This window comes from Lepisosteus platostomus, chromosome 20, assembly GCF_059453375.1.
Source record: "Lepisosteus platostomus isolate fLepPlt1 chromosome 20, fLepPlt1.hap1, whole genome shotgun sequence".
Lineage (NCBI taxonomy): Eukaryota > Metazoa > Chordata > Actinopteri > Semionotiformes > Lepisosteidae > Lepisosteus > Lepisosteus platostomus.
In genome coordinates, this window is record NC_142630.1 from 4,245,272 (window position 1) to 4,271,438 (window position 26,167).

Consider the following 26,167-nt stretch of genomic DNA (forward strand, 5'->3'; position numbering starts at 1 on the left):
TCCATTTGTCTCACCTCTGAGGAGCACTTTGAAGGAGAATGGTTTTCCTTTAGTAATATGTAGCACAAGTTTAAAAAATCCTAAAAGAGATTAGAAGCCCTCCTTGGAGTGCTGGGACATAATCACCAAATACCTGCTTCAAAATGATTTACGGACTGCTATTACTTAGACAGGGGCACTGCATGACAGCTGGATAAGCACTTCCAGGAGCAGTTTACGTTGGAGTATTCACACAGTTCTTACAGCTTCAAACCACCAGCAGAGGGAAGCACTGAAGCATTGCTTGGCAGTGTAGTTTCATCTTTAGAATTTCTCCAAAGAATATTGTTCTATTACTAAATAGTTCAGACTTAAACGTAATATCATACAAGAAACAAATAAAGATTTATTTTTGATAATGGAATGAAATAAAGAAACAAAATAAATTCATTTATTTAACCTAAATTCAATTATATGAAAACACAGTCAAAATGTGTTTGCTTTTACAGTACTATTTTCCTGAAGAAGGACATTTATAATTTAAGTGAACTGTATTTATAATTTAAATGTAGGAACTTGGTTATGTTATTTTTTCAAGCTTTCTGAAAGTCTTGTGTATCCAAATCAATCTCTTGGAAAAGAAGAAAGAAAAGAAAGATTAAGGATGAATAAAATCCAGATGTTTTACTGCAAGAGATTTTGTCATTTCAGACTGATATTTTGTGACAGTCACATTCTAGGCTATTGATACACACCACATACAGTACAATATTTAAAATTAACATAATAAAAGTTCTGTACTGAAAAAAACCTAAACCTTCTAACCTTCAGCAAGTTTATTAACCTCATTTGCTGAGAGACATCTAGTCCCATGAGATGTATGAATGGCTACTGTCTTTGCTGGTGTTAAAACTGCCTTGGACTAGAGTTCCACCCAGGAGGAAGTCATGTGTTCTTATTCCACTTATCTTTACAGGAACTGGGTTAAGCCACAGCCTGATGGGCCACTAGTCTCAAGGACAGACTAAACAGGATATTACAGTCCACAGAAAAGCTTTTCTTGTGTCCCTCAAACAGAGAGCCTTGAGCTCCGCGCAAGTGAATATCGATTCTCTTCAAAGTAAAAAACCCTGTTGGAATGTCAGGAATACACTGAACAGGAGTGGAGAGAACAGAGTGTCTTACAGCAAAATCCAGGGATTAAATTCTAATTAATGGCTAGCCAGCATGACATGGGTGTGAAGAAGGCTTTTAAACAAAAGACGACACAGAAACTAAGATTACATTCCTGCTTCCTGGAATCTGTAGAATCATAACCAAATTACCAAAAGAAATTTAAATTGCTGCAGAACACGTTAAAGAGTGGAAACATTTTCTAGATGATTATTTATAAGTTCTGTCTACACCACAGTGTTTATTTCAGTTGTTAATGCGGACAGAAATCCTCAAACTGTATGTAATTTAAAAAAAATACATCCAAAATTAGTTTTCTATGCTTTGGTCCATCTAACTGACATTTCTCTTCCCTGTTTGGAGGACTGAACTCAGACTGCAGATATTAATTTGGTTTTCTTGGCAGTCAGAACTCCCTTTTGGTTTTCCAAATCCAGCTATACACAGAGCTGCCGACTATGTCTGTGTTTACTGTCATCATCTGCATTTTTTTACACTTCAGGCTCATAGTGCAGGGTTACTGAAAGTGCCCATGGAGATGTACTGTACCTTACTGATAATGCTGCAAAGTCCCAGGCTCTCAGCAAGCCAGACTGCAGGAGCCTGGCCAGCATCTAGCCCATACAGCCCCACGGCCTCTGAAGATATAGAAGCCTTTTCACAGACCAAGGAGCTGTAGATTCTAGTTCCACAAATGTGTTACAGGCAGGGGCCTTTACTCTTAAAACCCCTTGTGACCCTCATCTAAGTGTTTTCTAGTATTTCTTAGATTTCCTGAACCAGTTTGAGGTTTGGAACGATCATGAAATCTGTAGAAAAGATTAGGCTTTGAGTTATGCAATCTGTGAAAGTATGAAAACATGGCCTCTATCTTAATTATTATTTGATAATGTAATCCAGCCAAAATTGAACATGTGTGTAGAGGACCCGTTAAAATCATTCACTGCACATCACTAGTGCTACTGTACTTTATATCTAGTTCCATTCTCTGGCCCAGCATTAATAAGTTCTTAGTTTAGGTCTGTACCACACTAAGTCAGCTTTACTAAGGACCTGGAGCAGAATGCTAACAAAGGTAAAATGATAAATGAAATACAAACTGAAATGTATTGTATTTTTTGCATTTTCAGTTTGCATTTAATCTTCCATAGAGACATATTCTATGTGTAAACTAAGAGTAAAGGATCATGCCCAGTGCTTTGACTGTTTAGAATACTGGCACTTCAACTGATTATGTTAAATGCCAAACATTACAAACTGAGAACCATTGCCTTTTTTGCAGGTTTACATTGGCCTCATGCTTCATTATAGGAAGTGAATCGAGAAAAAGGTGTAAGTCTACAGCAGAATGTCATTTTTGTGCTGCCCTGCCAGCATCCATTCACATACAAATCCTGTGCCTGCATGAATTAAACATTCATGTAAAAGTGCCGCTTATATCGGCCGCACCAATGACTATGGAGGCTTGTTTACCACTATTTAAATTTGCCAAGGCGTGACGCCAAACAGAGAATCCAGGTGCCAAATGCCACTCTACACAGACGTCTGTGTTTAAAATTACAGACGGATAAACAGGCACACTTAAAGAATCTCTTGTAAGATCATTAATTTGTCTAGAGTACACAATTTGTATGTTCTAGGTCTTAAGAGTCGCAGAAAGATAAGTGGCAGGACTCCTGCCTCTTGGATACGAAGAGTAATAGACATGGTTTAATTTCACACTTGTTCTTTCCTATATTAACTGCATTTGCAATGTAATCTAGCTACAGCACAAATATCATCTGGTCAAAGTGGACTAAATGAGTGCCGGGGGAAATGACTTATTTGACTGCAACTATTGATTAAAGGAAAAGGTTAAATTAAATGGCAATTCATGTGAAATGCTGAGTTCAACTAAATGCATTTGTTTCTTTAATTTGATCCATATCGTTTGTGCCAAACCAGACCTCTACAAGGGTATCCTCAAATATGAAAAGACAATTTGCAAAGCTTTTCTTTAAAGGACCCGTAGGCAGTGTTTGGGGCTTCGAAATATACAGTATAGCTTATGTATGACGATGTCTTGTGTTGCAGTAACATAAGCACATGTTTTTTTTTGTTTACTCCCTGATAACATTTTAAATGTAAAAATCCACCAGTTCGAATCTCAGGATACCAGCTTGTGTCCATGTGGTCCTCCTGTACAGTAGTGTACGTACTGTACAGAAAAGATCCTGCTGATCTTGAATCGGCTCAGAGAAGAGCAAGAAGATACATTCCAGGGTGTAAAGGCACTACACCGAAAGGCTAAAAACACTGAATGTTTTTAGTCTTGAACAGAGATTATCAGGGGAACTGATACAAGTATTCAAATTCAATGGCAAATCAGGTACCAAAAAAAATCAGTTTCCGAAGGAAGTGAACCACAAACCAGAGGACACAAGTGGAAACTTGGTTTCATATGAAACTGCATTTGGAACCAAAACAAGAAGGAACTTCTTTACACAAAGTTTAGTCTGGATCAAACAACCCAGCCATTCTGTTCGGGCCAATAGCCTGATTTCTTTCAAGAAACATTTGGATTCTTGGATCAATTTGCTACTAACTACCAAAAGGGCAAAACTGGTCGAAACGCCTCCCGTTGTAATTGTTCTCGTGTTCTTACCATGAATCTTCCATATGCAGCCACTGTCATCCACTGGAGAATCACCAGCTACAGGCTCTACTGTCACAATCAAATTGCCTGACAGACTGGATAACAGTCTGGAGCATTGCACTTTGTGAACTACTTTCTTAGAATTGAAACAGTCAATACATTTAAATAATGGAAAGTAGACATTGATTCCTTTAGATTCCTTCCTAGAGACGGGTGGAACAGCTAAGTTTAAGGTCGTTAGTTTAAAAATTCAATTCAAACAGCATATGGTAGTATCCAATTCACCAAAACAAATTTGCTCTGGAAATTTCCCTTTGTTTGAAATGGAATTTGAACTCAGAACTGCTTAAAATACGGAAAAAGTTATCTAATTACAGTACAGTACTACTGAACTATACAGCTCAGCTGAACACAAGTAAACTTGTGGTATAAAAAACTCTGTAGGCAGCACTATTCCGTAAGTATTGCCCAGTGGAATTCCCTTGCAATTTGGTGAGTCAAAGAACGCCACAGCTCAGACAGAGAGTAAACAGAAAAAAGGATAAAGTAACTGAATAGACATTGTAATGTACTTTAACTGATCAGCCAAAGGTTCTTGGTTCGTTATGGTAGTATTATTTTGTGACATTTAGAGACAATATGCAGATTTCTTGTCAGACTTTTTCACTTCTAAAAAATACCAAGATGCATTCTACCATATCACTTGCTTACAATAAAACATTGGCCTGAAATGTACTCCCAAAATTAGTCATAAATTGTTTTGAGATGAGTAAAAAATGAAGTAGAAAATGTGATTTCTTTCTTAGGCACTTTAAAAGCTAAAGACTAAGAACGACAGAAGACGATTCTTTTATAAAGTTCTTTTTTCTTTTGGAAAATTGCATAAAAAAACTGCTTTTATATATCTCCATTGAAGAGAAATGTCTTAAAAACTAACCCAGCAGTACCACCTAGTGGAAAAAGGAAAATCATTTTAAAACCACAAATAGTGTCTTTGTATTGCATTATTTCCTTATTTCCTTATGTCATGTGCACATCCCTCTCAGTGATGTTCTCAGAAACAACTTGATATTTTCAAATACATCAAAGTTATTCTATAAAACAACTGTGAAATTATATTCTACAATCTAACATATGCTTACTTAGTTATATGAAAATTATAATACCAAAAGAATCCATTGACCCAGTATTAAAACATTTAACTGCTTGAGACATCTCTTAAAACAGCTGCAAAAAAACCAACATGATGAAAGGCTCCTAAATAAGACTGATGTTATTAGTCCCAAGGAGCAAAATTAACACTGGCAGCCAAGTACAGTATTTAATATGTTCTTTCTGTCTCCCCCCACGAGAACATGGAAGATAGTCACTTTGGAATGAATGACTGTTTTTCTTTTCTTTTTTTAAAAGCCTTTTCGTTGAAGCACACAATATTTTCCATTATCATTCAAGCATGCTTTTTTGGCACTACCTTGAACTTGTTGTGTCTGAACCTAACCCTCATGTTCCACATGAAGTTTTAACTTACTGTTGACACCAGAGTCTCATTTATCACTGAACACACTGAAAACCTGTTAACACCTCTGAAAAAGACACAAAATACAAGGAGTGATAAAAGAAAGTGGTTCAGGAGAAAGAGCATCTGTCAAGACACATTTGAACTGAAGGGCAAATTATCCAACTCAAATAATGATTATATCTTGGCTTTCACTGGAGCATGTGACTGAATGCAGTCAAGTATACTGTAAGAACAGTGGAGCTGTGACACCTCTGTGTTGTTGCCATCATGATGCATGAAAAAAACGGCCGGCATTTATGCATGAAGACAAAGTTAGACTCAGTGACTGATGCTGGTAGTCTCATTCATTCTACATGCATTGCATACCAGGCTGCCCAAGAGTGCTTTTAAACCCAGAGGAAGGTCTGGAAATGTCTAAATGGATATTCAACACCTGGGCTATCTTCTGGTTCTACAGTAAAGTGGTTCAAGATCAGAGCACACTGAAAAATGCACTACCGAGATAAATGTAAAATGGTAAAATGGTTGGGCACAAACCCTGGTCTTCAGTATCATACCGTACAAAAAATATGTTCTTTTATCTGTTCAGAAAAATATTAGTGTTTCTAAGAGAGACTGAGCCTGAGGGGGCAATAAAAAAATCCATCCATTCATCCATTTTCAAACCGCTTCGTCCAAATCAGGGGCGTGTGGGAGTCTATACTGAAAGTCATCAGGCGCAAGGCGGGATACTCCCTGGATAAGATGCCAGGCCATCGCTGAGCACAGAAAGACACACTCACACCAGGGACAACTTTCCCAGGAGTCAATTAATCTACCAATATATCTTTGGACTGTGGGAGGAAAGCCATGTGAGAACAGGGAGGACATATAAAACCCCCAGGCAGCTAACACCCCAGGTCTGGAACTGAACGTGGAGCCCCAGTGCTACAAGGCAGCACAGCTAAACACTGTGCCAGACGCTGTAACAAAATGCAGTATAAATGCAAATACTATGAGAAATATAGGCAGTTTCTCTTCTGCCTGGTTGCTTTTAGTTTAATAAACTTATGTGCACACTCCTCTGATATACTGAAACTGGAAAAGATCTTGAACAGCATGATTTGAAAATAAAACTTCATTTTTAAAATAATTTAATTTAGTATTTTAACCAAAATAAAGCTTTCATCAGTCCCCATCAGGACAATTACCTACTATTAACACACTTAAATTTAATGTAAAAAAACAAGAAAATTTAATTCTTTAAAATCTCAAACATTTAAGGACTGAAAAATGTATTTAAAAACCGCAGAAATAGCAAAGATGTGATCATCCTAATTTTAGAAATATTCTTCCTAGACCTGGTAAATGTCCTCTACTGGTTACAGAATTAAAATTAAGACAACACTGAAATCACCGGTGACAGTCTTGTTTGACAAGTATTAACACTAAAGTGAAAGGAATACTTGACTGATACAGTATATCAACACTTGCTTCATTTTGCAAGCAAAGCTTTAGAATTTATAGTGAAAAAGAGTAGCACTTTACGTATTTTACCCAAATTTCCCAATTTGATTTATGCTGCCTAATGTCAAGAGAAGTGTTGTCTTTTTACATCAAAAATAAACTGAACAGCCAATTGGCTTCTTATGGTCTTTATCCCACAATATGTCAATATGAGACCTAGAAACCAGCCCACACCCTCCATTAACTTCATAAGCGCTGCCGACATGTATTGTCCTATATATTTAACTGTGTAAAATGCTTTTGAAGGATGTAATTACAGTTAAAAAATAAACTAGCCGACATGCAGAGGCAGCAATGCAACCTAAGATCTTTCACTGAAAGGGTGGGGTTGACAGTGAGTCTGGTCTTCAGTTTTAGAATAGCTACTTCAAATAAGTACTCAAACAGCTTCATTTTTTTACTTTAAAGTTTTAACTTTAAATAGTATCACCATCCACAGAACGCGCTTGCGAAGGTATAAGTATATGTCTCAAGTATTATGGATATGTACATTAACCTATTAATTAATAACTGTTTTTAATCTTTTAACTGTAACTCCTCTACTCCCCAAAGAACAGGAAAAGAAACAAGAATATGCTTTGAACTGCATCAAGGTATATAAAATGACGCAGTCAAGTCTCGCATCCAGGCAGCAGCTTTGATTATCAGTACGTTTTTTCTTCAGTTTTATAGGGTAAAAAAAGCAGCTGAAGTGATGAAAGTACCTTGCTAGGTGAGTTGTACAAGGCAGGTGCTGCTTTTCAATTTTTGTACAAATTAGCACCTACTATAAAAGCACACAGTGCCCGACAGATCAAAGCTGTAAAATGGGAAGGGGGGGAGTTCCCTTTAAAAACGACAGTAGTTGCAGAGTAGGGGAATTAAGGCCGCCTAATCTGGATGAACTTTTGCATTAGCATTCCCTGAAAAAGCTATTTACCAAACACAAGAAAAGAAAGACAAATTATTAAGGAGGCTGGCTGAAGTCAGACATCATCTGCTCTGGCCAAGTTTTGGGCTCTGCTGTGAAAAATCACATCTCCCAGTGAGCTCGCCTGTTTCAAAGCCCGACTGTTAGAATTTCCGTTCCCTGCAATGGCACGCAGCTAAGTGTGAAACCGTTCAGATGCTGTGGCAGCCACCGGCACCGCTTGATGCTGTAATCAGAGTCAACAGGCAGGGATATACATCATGTCAGAGTGTTTGCTGGGGCTTCACGCAGAGGGAGAAAATTATACCAGCAAATCACATACAACAAAGAGAGCTGTGCAGGGTAGCAGAGCCCTCACAGAAATAGCACCAAATCCCAACCTGTCAGCTCACAAAACTCCTGGAATTATTCATTACTTTACTACTGCCAGGCTCAGGTTTAAATCCGCTGAAAGTATAATTTTTTCGGCTGCGCCAATATACAGTATGTTGGTTTTGGATTAGGACAACATTTTCCAGTTCTCCAGATGGCATCTATCTTCATATGATTAAAGATGATGTTTTTGTTTAAAAATAATGGATCACGTTTCAAGTCAAAACAATGTCCATCTTATGATATCCTAATTAAAATCAATCAAAAACCTAGTGCTAGGTGCTCAATAAAAATCAAAAGGCACATTTTCAAGGAGTCTAGGTTTTCTGTGAAACAGAATTCAGCTCTAGAATTCCCCTTCTTGACTGCAATGACTGGATAATATTACATTTAACCAAAATGTTTGAGCTTCACTGGTGCACTGAAATGAAAGAGACTAAAAGGAAATGATTTGATGAAGAAATCCGGTGCGTCGATTCTTTTTTGTCATATTTAAATATGAACAATTTCACCTGACAGTGAATGACAAACTAATCTAAATTCATAAGAAACTTTAATTTGGGAGTTTGAGTCAATTTTATTTGCATTTCCTTTGGTAAGTTGTAAACAGCTTAGCATTATGTCTTGATAAAAACAACAAACTTTTAAAACTTTAAATACACATATGAAGTGTGTTCTCAATGAATATCTCATTTTCTTGAGCTTCATGCCATGCATTAATAAATGGGGATAATAAATTGATTAAATCTGATCTAGAACATTTGATCACAGATGCTGCCTGGAAGCTGTGAAATTTAGACTTAAGATGTCAGTTGATAAATAGTCACATTAGTAAAGGACCTAAATGATTTACATATATAATATACAGTAGAAACAGAATAAGATATAAACTTAAATGGCTGAGCAACAAGCAAGAATCATTAACATTAGAACTGAAAAGATAAAAGAAAGAACCTGCGGTATAGATGGTAAGAGATTTTACTGTTTAAAATTTTTGGAATTTTTAGAAAGTTTAGAAAGTGTATTTCTTTTAGTATTCTGCATTTGATAGCACTACAGGGGGAAAAAACAGCAAATGTTTATCTAATCACGTGAGACTTTCCTGCAATGCTTCTCTGTTCAAGTAAATGGGTGTTAAAGTATTAACCATTACGGACTGAAATCCAGATGAAATGTAAACTAAACAGCAGATGCTCAAGAAGCTGAGTGGGGCTTCTTGTGGGCGTCTTGTGGTTTATTACAGCAACTGTAATGTGTTCTCAGAGACGTCAAATGTTGTGGCTTTGTCTATGTATTACATTAAATGACACTGCTCATACTGTACATGAGACTAGAACAAAATTAATGGTTCGCCAAATCAGGCTCTCTGGGATAACCATGTAAAAAAAGTGACTACATTTGATTTCAAGTTAAGTTTCACTTTTGTTAAAGCTTTGGTTTTATCAATCAAAGGATCACCCATTTTAAAACCTACTGTCTCTAGTTAATTAGAACTTTTTTGAAATCAATTTCAAATGTAATCTCAATTAATGTAAGAGCCAGCTATTATTAGGTTTAAGGAGGGAAGAACAGAGTAAAGCCAGCCCTGCTTCAAATTGAAATAAGTTTGATAAGAATTTCTAAAACTCCATGGTGGAAGAGTGAAATCGGAGTTGAAAATGTTGTTCTGTACGATACATTTAAAAATGAATATACTATTTCACCAGAAATGTGGAATTAATATGTTCAGTTACAGCCTTTCTGAGAAAGTAGGTTACTCTTATAGCACTTATATTTTTCCAATGTTTGACACCGTCTTCTGCCAGATCTGGTTTCTCTCACTTTCACCAAAAGGTTTACAACAAAAGCAAAACGTAACATCCTTGCTAACTGAATGCATGAGCCATGACCTCTCCAGTTCCTCTGACAATAATGACACGAAAATGTTCTGTGATCGCTGTCCCTGGGCAATTAGCTCCGTGGAGTTGCACCCCCTACAGACAGCACAAACGATGAAACCCACCTTATTCGTTAGTGCTGCTTTTGTCCCGGTTTGTGCCGTTGAAAGTATTTCATTTCCGAGATATAGCGCCCTGTTTTTCCGGTGATCAAGTGACCATGCACGGTGGCTTTGACCTCCAGTGACCCCGTCTGCCGACTTCAAGCGTCTGTTACCGGTGCGAGAGGAACAGCTCTGCGATTGTGTTTCTCTGTTTGCCCGGGTGGGGGGCGGCAGATGATACTGCTTTTAACACCAGTGTTTGTGTGAACAGCAAAATTAAAATTGTCACCAATATCATACCCCCATCAGAGCAGTTACGGATGTAGCCTTAAAGGCGCAACCGCAAAACAACATTGGAAACTCTACAGTCTCACACATGCAGACACAAGAGTCCGGTGGGGTGGACGCTTTGCATTTCGCCCTTGCTGAAATACCGCTCTAGGTAATTGTGTAGTTCGCCTATAAGGACGAGCCGCAGTAAACGCTCGCAGTATTACTATATCCTCGCAGTATTACTATTAATAAAGCATCGTTCTGTGAATCAAGACTTTTTGTAATGCAAGGTTCCGAAAAATACCGACAGCATGTACTGTACTTTTTACAAATACATCCTGTTTTCAGTTACTTGGTACATACAGTAGGCACACTTTGGTGCTCTGAATCTGCAGCAGTAAAAGCACAAAGCTACAGTACAAATGTATGAAAAATGTACCAAAATCAGGCTTCCTAACATATTTTAAATGTACTGAATCTCCTGAAAGATTATATAGGAAAACCACAACACATAGTAAAATGTGTAAAACACATTTGTTTAATACTTTCTGACATATAATGCTCACTAAAAATGCCTTATCTCCTTTTACAGTGCAGAACATAAAAAAACAGTCTCCTTAAATATATAAACTGGTTACTTAGGCACAGTGGTAGTTTAAGTTATTTTAGTTACATACAGTATGACAAAGCAATAAGAGCAGACTATGTTAGAAACTTAGCTGAATTTATCCTAGACATTACTTAGTGTAACAAGCATAAAAACTTTATATGAGCTCTGCATATGTGGAGGGGAGTTCATGAGCTCCATTAGCAGACAGGACGTTTGGAAATATGGAGACAGTGTGCAGACTGTAGCACATAATGATGTCTAACTACTGCATGGACTGTGTTCTGCTCTGTTCTACACATACAGGCATAGTCAGAGAAACTATAGGGAGCTCTTGTTTCCTGAAAATCTCTTTTGCTTGTCAAGTGTTTATGGGGAGAAAACACTTAATAGCAAAACTTGGGGCTACTGTACATCTCTGTGTTTCTGCTGAACACGTAGTACCAATCCAATTAACAACTAGAACTTTTTTTTTTTTAACGGGCATTTTTATCCAGTGTTGAGCTAAGGTTTTTTTACACTAAATAAATCTTAATGGCTTGTGAAATATACTTAGAAAACGCTTAAAACCAGAGTTGTCCATGAACCCTGTCAAAAGATCAAGAATAGGCAGCCTTAAAGGGAAGCTCAAGATGTCTTGTCAGCATTTCTTAATGACTCCCTGAGTGAACCACCAACTAAGAAGGAAAAGAACACTCTCACCCTTCATTCCCTTCGTTGGCCTGTCATTTCAGCATTTCCCAAATTTAGCGCTCAGAACCCCTGTGTTCACTGGCTGCTGTTTTGCTGCATCTGACCTAGTCATTACTTAGCCTAGTTAATCTCTCCACGTAACTTTTTTATTACAATCCTTTGATTCAGAAATGCCCTGGTCTTGGTGTGTAGATGTCAAGGCATTCAGATAACAGAACTCTAATCAGTCCGTCCTCAACAGGTTTGAGAGTCTGGATAAATGACACGGAAGCAGGTGTGAATTGAGCAGTCTAGTGATGATGATCAGGCCCAGATCAGAACCAAACCATCAAGCGCTAATGATGCCAGCCCAGGCTGGCTCTGATGGCTCTTTCTTTCAGCCCAAGCTTTTCCTCCAAAACTGATATTGCAGAGAGGTTAGTCCCTAAACTACTATTTACAGTAAGTGTCTAAGAATGAGTTGTGAACATGGTTCTAGAAGTAAAGTAAATAAACAAACAAACAACAAACACTGAAATGTTTTGAAAACCATAACAAAGAGCAACACACCAAGTCGATTCAAAATGCTAATTCACATGTTTTTCACTTTTCCAATATTCCTTGCAGAGGACATAATATGAGCACAAGCACAGGCTTGTCTTTCTTAAAACTGGCTCAAACACGGGTGACCAAAAACACAGAGTGTAGGCATGGAAGGGAACCTCTGTGCACAGGCAAGGTCACGGTTGTTATTTTCCCCTTGTTTTCCAATAATTTCACCTCTGCTCTTTTGTCGTTTTGTTAATTTGCTGCTGGAATAGTTAAAGCAGAAGCAATGCTGCCACTCAGGCTTCTAATCACAGAGCCGCTGGATTCAAGCCACCCACAATGCCCTTTTCTTCACTCCCTCTGTTGGTGCTGTGCAATTGACTTGGCTGCAGACTCTTTAATTGAGAAGGAGAAACCAGCACAGGCCAACCACCCATAAAAAGGATCTAACCTCCTTGGGTATCTTTCCAGTTGAACCTTCATTTGACTTGAAGAGATCAGGCCAGCCAGCCGATAGTTCTGGTAAGCTTCCCCCACCCTGCTGGTAACAGAGAAGCAACTTATTTACAAGAAGGTTCTTTACAGAGGAGTGGAATACTCTATTTATCGCTGGTGACTTAACAAATAGAAGCAAAGAAAGAAGAAATAAGCAGCAAATAAGTATGTCTGGTATTCAGAGTCCAAACCATTAAAAAATCAGTGATCTATCCACATATTGATATCTGAATTCCCTTATTCTAAAATCAAATAGTTTTTTTGCTGGCCATATTAGCATTATCAAGCCATACTGTATCTAAACCTGCCAAGACTACATTCATTTGACGTGTGAATTTAAATGTAATTTGGATACTGTATCATTTCATCATCGTCACATCCACAGCACCTTTACAAGCATTTCAAACAAAGCCACACTTATAACAAGAAGAAAGTAATATACATATTCTATATAAAGCTATTTATTGATTATTTAGATCTTTGTATTACTAAAATAAACCACTAAGGTATTATGTCTTATGGTATTGTGGGATTTGTCTATCGTTATCATGCATATTGCATTTTGCAGCGCCAGTGAGGGACAAGGGACAGGGAATGAAAGGTGTTTTTTAAAATGGAAAAGAAATTGCCCACATTCTCCTCTCTGTAAATGTGCCATGGAATCTGTTCAGCGGGCATCGACACAGTGGAGCCCGCATAAATCTGCAGTGCAATCTGGCACAGGGTAGCAGTCGGTTTCATAAATCAATTTTGTTTACCACTGACGTTGACATCCGCAAGTTATAACCAAATTACAAGTGACAATGAACTGAAGTCCTCAGTGATAATACGCAGTGCATCTTTCAAGTACAAGGAGTTCAGGCTGAGCTCTATAGTTTGAACCTGGGCTACATCATTAGCTGACCATGTGCAGTATGTTCCATACGATGGGGAACTATTGGCAGAGAGCTGTCAGGATAGTAATAAGCTGGCATGCCTATTCCTGCCTAACTGTGCAATAGCAGATTCAGATTGCCTGTTAGCCTGCAGTGCCCTTTGTGCTAGGTTATAGTCAGTGAGAGTCACACTTCAATTGATGTTAAATCACGTGTAAAGCACTATAGAGGTGGACATGTGTAAAATCATGGCTATCCTATATGTGTATCTGTTTTAGACACATACTAGTGTTCTAGACACACTAGTACGGTGTTAACAGCAGTCATATTTTGGTATGTTTATATTGGTATGTTTAAAAAGAATCCATCAGAAAAGACAATATCCATCCATCTGTTCATTTTCTAACCATTTTATTCCATACAGGGTCACGGGGGAGCTGGAGTCTATCCCAGCAAGGCAGGATACACCCTGGGTGGGAGGTCAGTCCTATGCAGGGCCCACACAGACATGCACACAGTTACAACAGAAGCCAAGTAACCTACCAGTATGTCTTTGGTTGTCTTTGGAGGGAACCAGAGCACCCAGAGAAAACCCATGCAAACCCAGGGAGACTGTACAAACTCCATGCAGGTAGCACCTCAGGTCTGAAGTTGAACCCAAGGCAGCAAAGCTGGTTACACTGTACACTGTTCAGCTCAAAGAAGAGCCATTCTCTGAAATCAATAGTCTCTGACAGGAGAGCTGGCACTGACTGAAAGAGCACTGCTTCTCACTGACATGCTGGGAGTCTGTAGAGGCCTGGCAGGATGAAGGAGTCACTATTTGCTTGAAGGCTGTGAGAGCCCCAGACAACTAATGCTAACCCTAAGAGCCCCTAACTGATGCTCCTGGAGGACCAGCAGCAGGTTTTCAGTACAGCTGGGCTGTTCATGCCCTAAATTGTCCAATTATTGGCTAAATTGAACCAATTTAACAACCTCTCTTCTCGTGCTGCAGCTTTAAAGAGACCTGGAAAACCTCACTTTTACAAGAGGACCAGCACTTGAAAAACCCTACCTTAGGGAATCCTAGTCACAGTGGACTATTGACATGTCCCAGTCTCCGTATCGCAATATCTGTGCTTTGGGCTTGTGTATTTTCTGATTGAGCTACTCAGGAACCACATGCTCTTGATACCTAACCTCAGCTTGACATTTGTCTGACAATTGAATGAATTTCCACCACATTTTCAACTCAATGGAGTTAAAGCAGCATTTCACCCTGAAATATTGTCACATAACATTAAATTACACAGCTCTGAAAGAGTCGAGTAATATTTTGAATTCTTTCTCAACCTGTCTATAGTCTTAGTCAGCCCAACACTGCAGGAAAGCAGGACAGAAAAAGTTTGATTGTTCAAGGTGTTTGCAGGGGTCAAAAGAATATTATTTTGTGTTTTTTTCCAAAATAGACTATAAACACACTGACAACTAATATGTCTTTCATCACACTTTGACCACTTGGTTTTATTTTCCTTCCCTTCAGTTAGCCCCACAGGCCTCTTCCAACAGCAAAGCAGAAAATTAATATTCCCTCTTTATTTCTTTAAAAGTACTATAATAATTGCATACATCAGCAATACCTTGAATGTGACATGAAATGATGTTAATGTTAGTTTGACTAAAAGGGGACACTCTTTCCAGAACCCCAATCCAATACAGAATTAACCTGCTTCCCAGATTTTCAGAGATTACTGTCAAACTCATTAAATTAAGTAAATTGTTTCTTCATATTCTGCTGACAGTGAATTATTTTCCAAATTATTTTATGTAGAAGAAATTATCTTTCATAGCAATCAACTCAGGAAGTATTAAGATTATTGCTGCACTACCAGCTATAAGTTTTCTGAATAACGAATTAATGAATATGGTTGTAAATGCTGAAATAATAATAATCTTGTAAGAAATACATTGTATCAAAAGCTAAGCTATATACTGTATGTAATAAAGATTTGGCTAGCAATGCACATTTTTAATATTAAACACCTGCAATACTGTATGTTATAAAAAGTATTATATACTGTACATGATGAAGTGTTCAGTGATGTCCAGTTTTTTAACAATAAACTAATGTATGTACTGTATAGAGAGTATATATGTAATACACTGCATAGTAGAAAGATATGCATTCATTTTTTAAAATGTTTTAAATATATGCAGCAAGCAAGTTCCCAGCAGATTACAAGGGATATTAGAAATACTCTATATGTTTTTCTGTTTATAAACTATCAAATGTAGCCCTTACTGTCTTTACATCTGTAAAGCCCAAATTCAGACCAAATGCTCTTTATATAAGAGTGCTTATCAGATTACAGCTCTAACATATTTAATAAAAACAAAGTTTGAATTATGCTTCCTAATTTATCCATCCAGAAATATTGAAACAAAATCCCAAACAAGCTATATCTGTTGGATAGCTTTGTCTAATTTTTAACCTTTTCCATGAACTATGAAGTTTTAGCTGACCAAAACTAAAAGACCAAACTCCTTAGCTAACACATGCTCTCTTTTTATAGTAAAACCATTTAAAATACACTTTTCTCAGTGCTGGAGATGCTATGTCTCCAGCTGCAAACTGTAACGAACCGTTCTTTCCGGACCCTATGCGGACGACACAATCCGAAGAAGTGGGGAAACACTAGGAAAAGGTCATGCAGGAATACGGGGACGAAAACAGGGGGGCGTGTCCAAAGTGCGCTGGTGCACGGGGAAGGTGTGGCCGAGGCAAACAATCCAAAAGTAATCCATAGAGGGAATCCAAAAACACAAGAATAAGTCCATTGCCAGGTGATCCATCCAAACTAGGAATTAAAACCATGAACCGGGTCGGAACCAGCGGACTAGGAACAGGAACAGAGATTAAAACCTTAACGGGACCAGGCGCTTCCAGGGTCCCGGACTCGCACGGTGCGGAAACCAGATGCAGAGCCAGGCTGAACGTCAGCGCCTGGCTTTTAAGGTGGGCTGGGAATAGGGGTCAGGTGCACAGAATTAAGTCTAAAGTGAAAGGGCTGGAGCACCCTTAAGGAGGAGGGAATATAATCGTGACACAAACAGACTTTGATTAAACTAGAATCTTAGCTGTTGTATACAAGCCATTATATCCCAATATTTTCCATTTGTTTGTTCAAACCTTAACTAGTTACAAGCCTCTCTCTTCGTGCTCGTAATATACTGACAGCAGGAGATGTGCAGAAGAGCAACCAAGAGATTGTTATCAGGAGCTGTTTGTTTGACACTTTACAGTTGAATGAAAATGACAGATTTGGACACTCTAGAAAAAGCACTTCAGCATGTGGGATTCATGCAGTATAAGAATTTACTCTAGAGCTGTCAGGAACACCTTGCCCAAGAAGAACAAGGAAACAACTTTTGAAACTTAAATCACTTGAACTCTACTATTTCATTCTGGTTTTATAGAAGTACATGTACTGTTTACATATGTTTGACCCTTTCTTTGGAAAACAAAAAGCTGACAAACGTGGAGGGGGGAGTTTTTAAATGTGTCTTGCTAACGTCATTCTGTGCAACAGCCCCAGTAACTCAAGTTTTCAGTGAAACCTTGAAGATCCTATTGGGCAAAAGGAATAAAACAGGGCATTCTGTGTGAAGTGAGGAACAAAGGTTATGTTTTTTAATAAAAGTATTGTTTCAGAGACCTATTATTTGGAAGGATAAAAGTGAAATTCACAAATGGTCTAGAAAGCAGACTTAGGACAAATGTAGCAATTATCTATCACATTATCTTAATTACTTTGGTAATGCTATATCGAAGGAAAACCTTGAACTATAATAAATACTGTAGGAGGGGGCTTATCTCCTAGCCTAGATCCATTTCAACAGCAAACAAGATGCTTGTGAACTTTTGGGTTACTGTTATCATTTCTATACAAGAGGATTTTTGCCTCCAGTGATAGACAGGGGTACAGAGGACAGGTGAGCTGTTTTAAAACAACACTTCAGCTGGGTCACTGATAAAACATCTAAGAGCACAGCAAACCACCAACAATGTGAGCAAATACTGATTCACAGCTTTCTGCGTCTCTCTATTGAGGGTAGATAGAATGTTATGCGAAACACCAAATGAAACAGAATAGTCTCACAGCATTTCAAAGGTCAGTCCCCTGTGTAGCAGTTTACATTACAGGTTAGAGCACTGGAAATCTGTGTTGATGGCTGTGGGTTCAAGTCCCTGCTACAAATACTTGTACTGTTCCCTTAAACAAAGTACAATCCAATTCACACAGCCATATAAATAAGTACCTAAATTGATTGCTTAGCATGCCTTCTAGTGGTGAGTTAACTGTATAAATTGCATTGACTCTAATAGCAACACTATGATAATTTTTTTTCGTTGGTTAATGGAAAAATACGAGGGATGTTCTTCATAAAATAAAAGTGCCGTTTTCTATTTCTGCAGCTTCTTGGTCTGGAAGAAGTAATTTAGCATCATTCACATGGGTCAATATGTACTATGTTTCTCAGCATATTTGATATGATAATTTTTTTTATATTAAAAACAGTAAATAGTTAATACAGTAAGCTGTGTTTCTTCTTGCGACTGAATCTTACTAGATCACTAGATTAAGTCATTTCAAGCACAGTGCATGTACTTTTTAAATTTGAATAGTACAGGGTTTTAGAGAATCAACCATCGACCATCTAGGCAATCATGATGTAGTTTCATTCTCGTACTACAGAAGCATTATTGAAGTGTCAGTATATTTGTGTGTGCTGCTGCACTGAGCAGCCTGGACTGTGGTGTGTCTAGTGTGTGTCCATAACGGGCCTACCCCATATCCCTGACAGGTATACTGGTCATGCAGAGAGTCCAGTGTGGAATTCCCTGCCATTCTGAGGCAGAGTTAAGCTCTCATATAGGGGCAACATAGCCCTGGGGCTTTGGGACAACTCCTAGGGATAATGACAAATGATTGCTACAGTACATGGAGATGCTAATCCCATAAACGATATCTGTCTGCACATTGTTGCCATCCGCTGCCACTTTAAATTTGTTTAGTATAGTCTGGACGATGATGCCTTTTGCCTCAAAACCCAAAGCCTCATTTTTTGTGAACCCCTCCCTCCCCCATACAAAATGGCACCTTCATGTCTGGAGACTTGATTTCACTTCTGGTTAACCTGGCTGCCCACTGCAGCACTGTCTGACCAGAAGCGGAGACACAGGTGCGTGTCCCCTGAAGTACAGTATGTGGTCTCACACTGCTGCCTCCTGTTTTTTCTGTGATTTGCATGCAGGCCGGAATCCACAAAACACACAACAAGGGAAAGTGGATGACACTGGGCTGGAAGATGTGAAAAACATAGTACCCTGTTTAGAACTTAGCAATGAGAATGATTGATGCCTGACTGTAACAGCAGAAATTAAGCCAACCTTTCTGGAAACACAATGTCATAAAGTAATGCAGAGCTGTCAGATTTATCAGATGGAAATTTCAAAATTAAGTTTCAAAAACAAAGCATCCCGCAGAGAAGCATATGTGTGAAGCCATAGACAAAGTCTGTTTCCAAGACTCAAAAAGCAAAGAATTGTAAACTAAAAATCCCTCATCTCAATCTGCTGAAATTTCAACTGCTTTCTTTCACAGATAGATCCTATTAGAAGATAAGAACAGAAGAACCATTACTGTACAAACAACAGGAGGCCTTTCAGTCCATGTACGTCATTTGGACATTAATTGATCCAAAGATCTCATCCAGCCATTTCTGGAAATAAGCCTGGGTATAAGCTTCAACATGATTTTTTCCCACAAGATGTTTCCCCCTGTTCTCAGTTTTAAATACTCTTTCATGTAGGTTTCATGTAACCCAAAATAAACTTGAAACTATGTTTGAATGGATCATCAATGGCAGATGTGTATCCCTTATTGACCACATATTTAACAGCAATTTATATATCGTACCAGATAGTATTAATACAGAACAACGCTTCCCTTAGTTACATTACTTGTGTAAGATAAGATAATTGTGAACAAAAGATAATTCATTGTTAACTCGAACTGGAAATAACCAAACTTAATTCACATCCCCAATGCCATGCTCTCAGTTTGGGACAGAACAGGTTTTGTCCAAAAGGAAAGGGCTGAGAACTTTTTTATTTCTTTGTAAGCCTGCTTACTGACTGGAACTAAAATGAATAAATGTAAGCAATAAAAAGGAAAAATCTTTTCATCTCTGTATGGTAAAAAAATACCTTGTCAACAATTCTTTACAAGATAACAGTGTAAAATACAAATATAAAACGCACATGTTATTATTTTTAAAATTTCAATAATGATTCATGTACGCAATGTTTAGCTAGCATCCAGTACAGCTGCCAGTACCATACTGAGATACATGTGTCTACCCTTGCATATTTTTAGAAGTACCCATTACTCTGCAATTTGACTGAAATATTCTGCTTACAACAGCAATCTGAAGGCAGAAAAAAGCCTTTAAATCTACAGAATGCACTATATGGAAGTGATTTCTTTCCACTTTTAATAGGATCAGACAAAAACCTAACATTAAAAAAGCCTGCTGTTATGCTGGAAAACTTTGGAGAGGAGTCATTTATTAAAAACCATGTACCACATTGACAAATAAATAAAAATAATCAGATAAAATTATAAAATTCAGAAAAACCAAACTTTCAAAATTACTATAATTATTTATATTTCGATTCCAGGAAAAATATTAGAGTCACTTCCTAAGAAAAGTAAAATGTTGTTTTTTATGGAAAGGTGAAGAATATTGTGTATGCTTAAGGACTGCAGTCTTGAATTTTTGTTTGGCTTTTTTTACACATCGTGTGATCAGGCTAGGTCACGCTCACTTATTTAGTCAGAGATATGGTCATGGTCCCAGGACCCTGATAATGCTCTTCATCCAAGAAATTCTACTTTGGCAACGCGTTTGCCAAAACAGTTACATATGTCTAAACTAACAAGCAGTTGTGACCAATTATTTCAAAAACTTGGAATGAAAGAATGGTGATATCAGTTGAAATCACTTGCTTTATCAGTTGAAATTAGTCCAACTTTCAACGGACTAGAGACCTTGAAAAAATAAAAGGCGTTCTTTCAGAATGCACACAAGATTATACAATTTTCTGAGCAATGTTGCTTAGCTTCTTTGCAAACATAAATCATTAAAATCTGGATAAAATCACAAGAAGCCTTATGATATTATGAGTTATGTACTTTCTTAAAATCCCCCCAGGAGCAGTGTGATGTAGTTCCTGAACCAGTGAGATAGTACTGTATAAAGCACTGTACTGGACACATCCAGTAGGCTTGTCTTTCCTCTGTGCTCTGTGTTTTCTGGAGGTCGGGACATCTGCAAATCGATTAAGTCCAGCAGTCCCTTTTTTCCCAGGGCCTGTTGCCATATCGTTAATTGCCGCTTTTTTGTTAACGTGATGGAAGCTTTGTTTTAAAAATTTTTTTTTAAAGGTAATTTCTCACATTTCAACCATGACACAGAGCATTGTTAAAAGACAAAAAGGAGAAAAAAACATGAAGTCTGAGGAATAATATGATGACACTACAGTAAGTCCAAAGTGTAAACAGGAAGGAATTTCTGAAATTCCCACAAAAACTGAAATATTTTCTTTAAAATGGCCAGTTGACTAATCTTCCGCATTCCATAGGAAACCTCAGCAGGAATTTGCTGTTCTTTCCCAATAGACTTGTCATTGCCTGGTTTGGAATGGGGATAACTTCATTTTTCTTGAGGAATTTTCCAATGCTGTCTCACACGCAGTTACCACTAATCTAAATGCATGAATATTTCCAAATTTGTATCCATTACCTACATCAAGGTTTAGTTATATTTTCAGTCAGTGTTTCCAACTAACTGGAAAACAGAATTCCTAATGAATAAAGCTGTGTAGTTTAATCCTTCACCCATGGCCAATCTGTTGAATGATTTGTGTCAGCAAGCATGTGTGCTATAGATATCAATGGTAACAAACTGTCATCTATCCAGAACACTTTACGTGTGAAGAACCAACCGATTTAGAATAAGGGAAGCAGCCATATAATAACATAATTAAAAAAGAACCAAGATATATGAAAAGTCAACCTCTGTAAAGATATTATCAACATATCAGCATATGAGTTGTATAGGAAGACATGGCATTACAGAAGCTCAGTAATGTTCCTTCCAATACAGTATCATGTTGCACATACTGTACATTTGGTTGTTTTGGTCTAATAAGGAGAGATCAGGTTTTCTTCAAAAATATAATTATTTTTTTCATCACTTTGGTGAGCCCATTTAATTTTTTTTTCCAAAAAAAAGAAAGAAACAATATTATATTTCCATGGCATGTCATCCTTCTTAATACCATGGTGTCTTAAGTGTTGGAAAAGCAGAACAATCTAATGGGAAGCCAGTTTTCTCCACTGTAACATTTAATGGAGCAGCGGTTAACATGCTCCTACAGACAATAAACTGGGAAGCACACAGGCTGCCTGATAAATACCATTGCTGAAGGACTGGTATATAAAGTTTGATTAATGAAACCTGCACCCGACATTCCCATTCAAGCTGATGAAAAGCCTGTTCGAGTAGGGAGCTCCATCGGCATGCATAGGCGACAAAGGAACAGGTGGATATTTTATCACTCTCCGGCTAAATTATTAGGGATCACTTGTCAAGTTAATAAGCTCCCTGAGAGGCATGCATTTAGTGTTTGAGCATGAGACAGACTCCATTACTTCCCCAAACAATCCTGGGTTCTCAGTCCTGCTGAAAACTGTTGGAACAGGATGAAGATGCAACTGCAGGAGATCATACTAAAAGATAGAAATTATATTTCATGACTGTCTGGTTCTGGCCAGTATATTGGATATATACTGTAACTCGTGGTAAAAGGAAAGGCAAAACAATAAATAAAATACGGTACTGCTTCTAAATAAAGATTTTTTAAAATTCCGAATCCCCGATTATTTTTGGTACACTCGCCATTGTGGAATTGCCAATTGTGTGTGTTTCACACCTTGGATTGCAGCTATGAATCCCACGATCGCACACAGGGGAGAATGAATAAGAGGAGGCAAGACTCCTCATACCCTCCCACCTTTAAGTCACTCATCCCCTTCATCAAGTCACAGGAAACACTGTCCAGTTCTGGAGGTTCAGAGACTTTTGGGAGAGAGGTGTGCAGCCCCCCAAAAGCATGGGGTGTCCGCAAGCAGGAGTCAGGGGGTTCCTGTGTCCCCAAGAATAATCCCACCATTTCCCGCAGCAGCATTCAGCCAATTGTACGCCACCACTTGTGCAATCCCAGTCACAGTCAGCTAGTGATATGGCCCAGGCTTGAACCTGTGTTCAACCTGTGCCCAAGGCATACACCTTTACTGTCTGAGATGCCTGGTGGGCTCATAAGTATAATTATTTTTATTAGAAGCAGACTGTCTATTGCTTACAACCTCACTGGTATCACGAGTTTACCTTGCGCAGATCAACTACAATGCACAGTAGTGTAATTCAGATGCAGAAACCGAAGGTTTACTACATCATCGTGCTCCTGAGTGTGTGCCACACATGACATCTTAATCCATTACATTTTTTAACAGGGCCCTGGAGTCCAGCGTTCAGAGGAAAGTCTAAGCCCTCTGATACTTGTTATTGTCGTCTCTCTGCAAAATGATTTGTAACAGGAAGTGTCCTTTTGAGCCAGCTGCTGCAAGACTAAATGGAAAAACAAAAAGTCTTAGATTTAGTCTATAGGTGATATGATAGACTGTATTTTTATGTAGGTAGCAAAATAACGTGTGTTTTTGAGTTATACAGAATGCTATCTGATCGACAATCAAATTCCCGAATTCAGCATTTCAAATCTACAATTGATAGGTTCTTTTAATAAAGTTCTGAAGCTCACTCCCAGCCCTCAGGGGTTCAGAAATCACTGTGCCTGGAAAAATGCCTCAAATTCCTGCTGAACTTCAGCATCACAGTTAAAAAACCCTGCCACTCAGAAAGATCTGAGTCAATATGAAATGATTAGGTAAATGAATTAAATAAGTTACATTTTTGCAACCCCACTACTTTAGATTGACTTTCATTGACTGACTTTTGAAAAGGTATTGCTATTGAGTGGAAACTTAAGTTCATTTAATTTTATTATAAAGTACAGTAATTCATCTGCTGGATAATTGTATAAATATATTTATTACCTCTTCATTATTATCCCAGCATGACTCATTTGTCTTTCTTTGCTGTTTTTCTTTCTGCTTAGGTCATTCCTATGCAAGACCATTGACTTTTCTAATAAATGTGTTCCCTTTCCAACCTAAAGTACTACAAGAGCTGTCTTTCAAAGACCCTTAATTCTACTGGAGAGGGGCCAGCCAGCAAGCCAACCCTAGGAGCTGTGCACCTGTACTGTGTTTCCCACTGAGTATTTACAGACATCTGCCTTGAAAAACTGCAGAAATGCAGGTGTCCAGTCCCATGTGCTCACTTAAACATTTCCCTCTAAACAGAAATATAACTTTTTTTGGTGAATGGGGGTGAGTGCGAGCTATGGAGCTCAAGAGAATTATGAAAATCATGCTTGGACTGGTTATGAACCTTAAGCAATCTATCAAAAGCAACACAATAGAAAAGCAAAAGCTATTACAGGATATTTAGCCTGCAAAGTATGAATGAGAAAAACCTGTTCTTTGTGTCACGCACAGAGAATAAATAATTTGAGCAATGTTTTTGCTGTAATGTGAACGAATAGGAAATTATCTATTTATTAGTTTATTACTGAAAAATTACATCAAATCCTTTTACCCATATGGAGCAGCATGTTTTTTTATGATCTGCTGAGGTCCTTACTGTATAGAAGGTCAAGATTTATAGATTTTCAAAAACTACACCACTTGAGGCAGACTTTGTGCAGGGCCTCCTCTCTGTTTCAGTGCACAGCGTGACTTGTTTAAATTGTATTATTGATACAAGATCTATTTCTACATCAGGGTGACAATGGAAACAGTATTTGGTATTTCAGCAGGGGTTATCCTGTACAAGCACAGTAAATAACTAATTAAATGTAGTCTCACTGCTCCATTACGATTGCTTTTTGTATAGCACAGCAAGTGCAGGCAATAAAACACACAATGAAAGAATAAGCGTTTAGCAGCTTTTAAGCATATAACACATTTTCATTTAGACATACTGTACACTTTCTGTGGTCTTGAAAAAAAGTAATAAAAAGAACTCAGTAATATTTAAGAAAGTAAATGTTTTTATAATGATACTTTATTTGTATGATTAACACAAGTTTTAACAGGCATTTATTGATGGATTCATGACCCATAACACAGACATTGGGTACAGCAAAAACAAACTGCAGCCATTGGTGAGCTTGTTGACACTCAAGCTTTCATCAAACATAATGCATTGTAGAAAATGCCTGAAGTATAGAAGAGATTTTAAGATGGTTAAAATAAACTAAGTCCAAAATAGTTGTGGGCTATTAAATAGTTCAGGCTTTAAAGACGGTCATAGTTCACTTACTGTATATTTAAACATTTCAAGAAAAAGCTGTTTGTATATTATTGTCCTTGATCAATGCAAATACTCATCAGTTAGTTCCCTCTATGTGCATAATTGCAGTTATCTCCTTTCATTTTGTAGAAATTTCTGAGTGGTTTTCTTAAGCAAAGTAGTCATGTATCATTTAAAAAGATGAAAAACTAAGAGAACGGACTGACTTCTCAAGGATGATGGTCACAATCTGAAAACAGTTTGTTCTACCTCTGTCAGTATTTTTTTTGAACTGCAAAGATGGGAAATTGCTTGTTACAGAAATGATTTTGTGGTCTTTGCTCGAGCGTCTCTCTCTCATATTACATAGGCAACATCATTAACCATGGTAACCAAGGTTACACATACAATGTGGACAAAGAATACAAAAACTGTAGACTGGAAAGTAACCAAGAAGAAAACTTCCACTAGATCTTGATATATTGAATATGAGAGTTCAATTATTATTTTGTGATGGAACAACAATAAAACTGAACTGCCCAGGGGAAATGGAAGACTGAAGGTATTCCTTTGGAAATAATGTCTGCTTAATGGGGGATTTCCCTAGTACAGTGTGGCGGTCAGCATGTGGATCACTGTACAGTATGTGTGCGGTAGAAATTAAGCAAGAGAGGATTCCTGGACAGCTGGAGGGGGAAACCTGAAATTAACTTGAAAAATCCAATGGAATCTGCCTGACAAGTTTGGTTGAGAGACTCCTGCTCCTTATCTGGGGGGTGAACCCCTGACCTCCGACCCTGAACCTTTGTCAGGAGCATGCACAGATTCCACATTCAAAAGCGTCACACATGAGTGGCAATACTTTGTGAAAAAATAAAGCTACTCACTTGCCAAGGTATTGTTCTCTGAAGAGATTATGAGATGGAAAATAGCCTCTGATATGAAACTTTTCTGAAACTACCGTAGTTCAATTCAGGCTTTTAGGTGTCCGTGACAATTGTTTTGTTTTGGCCTGTCCTTGTCCATAATAAAAATGCGGACACTAAATTTGTAAGCTTTTTCTTTTGCCTCAGGGCTGCGGCTTTGTGAAATTTACTA

The 26,167-nt window shown here is 37.9% G+C and overlaps 1 protein-coding gene and 1 long non-coding RNA gene across 3 annotated transcripts in view; one reads left to right on the plus strand and one right to left on the minus strand.

Moving 5' to 3' along the window:
• Positions 1-19,781, plus strand: part of LOC148644301 (uncharacterized) — a 45,491-nt gene extending 25,710 nt beyond the window's left edge. The window contains exon 3 of the long non-coding RNA XR_015928739.1: positions 19,195-19,781. This is a non-coding gene — a long non-coding RNA (uncharacterized LOC148644301). The remainder of the gene's footprint in view (positions 1-19,194) is intronic.
• znf469 (zinc finger protein 469) overlaps positions 1-26,167 on the minus strand; it is a 139,444-nt gene that overhangs the window by 14,480 nt on the left and 98,797 nt on the right. The window lies entirely within an intron of this gene.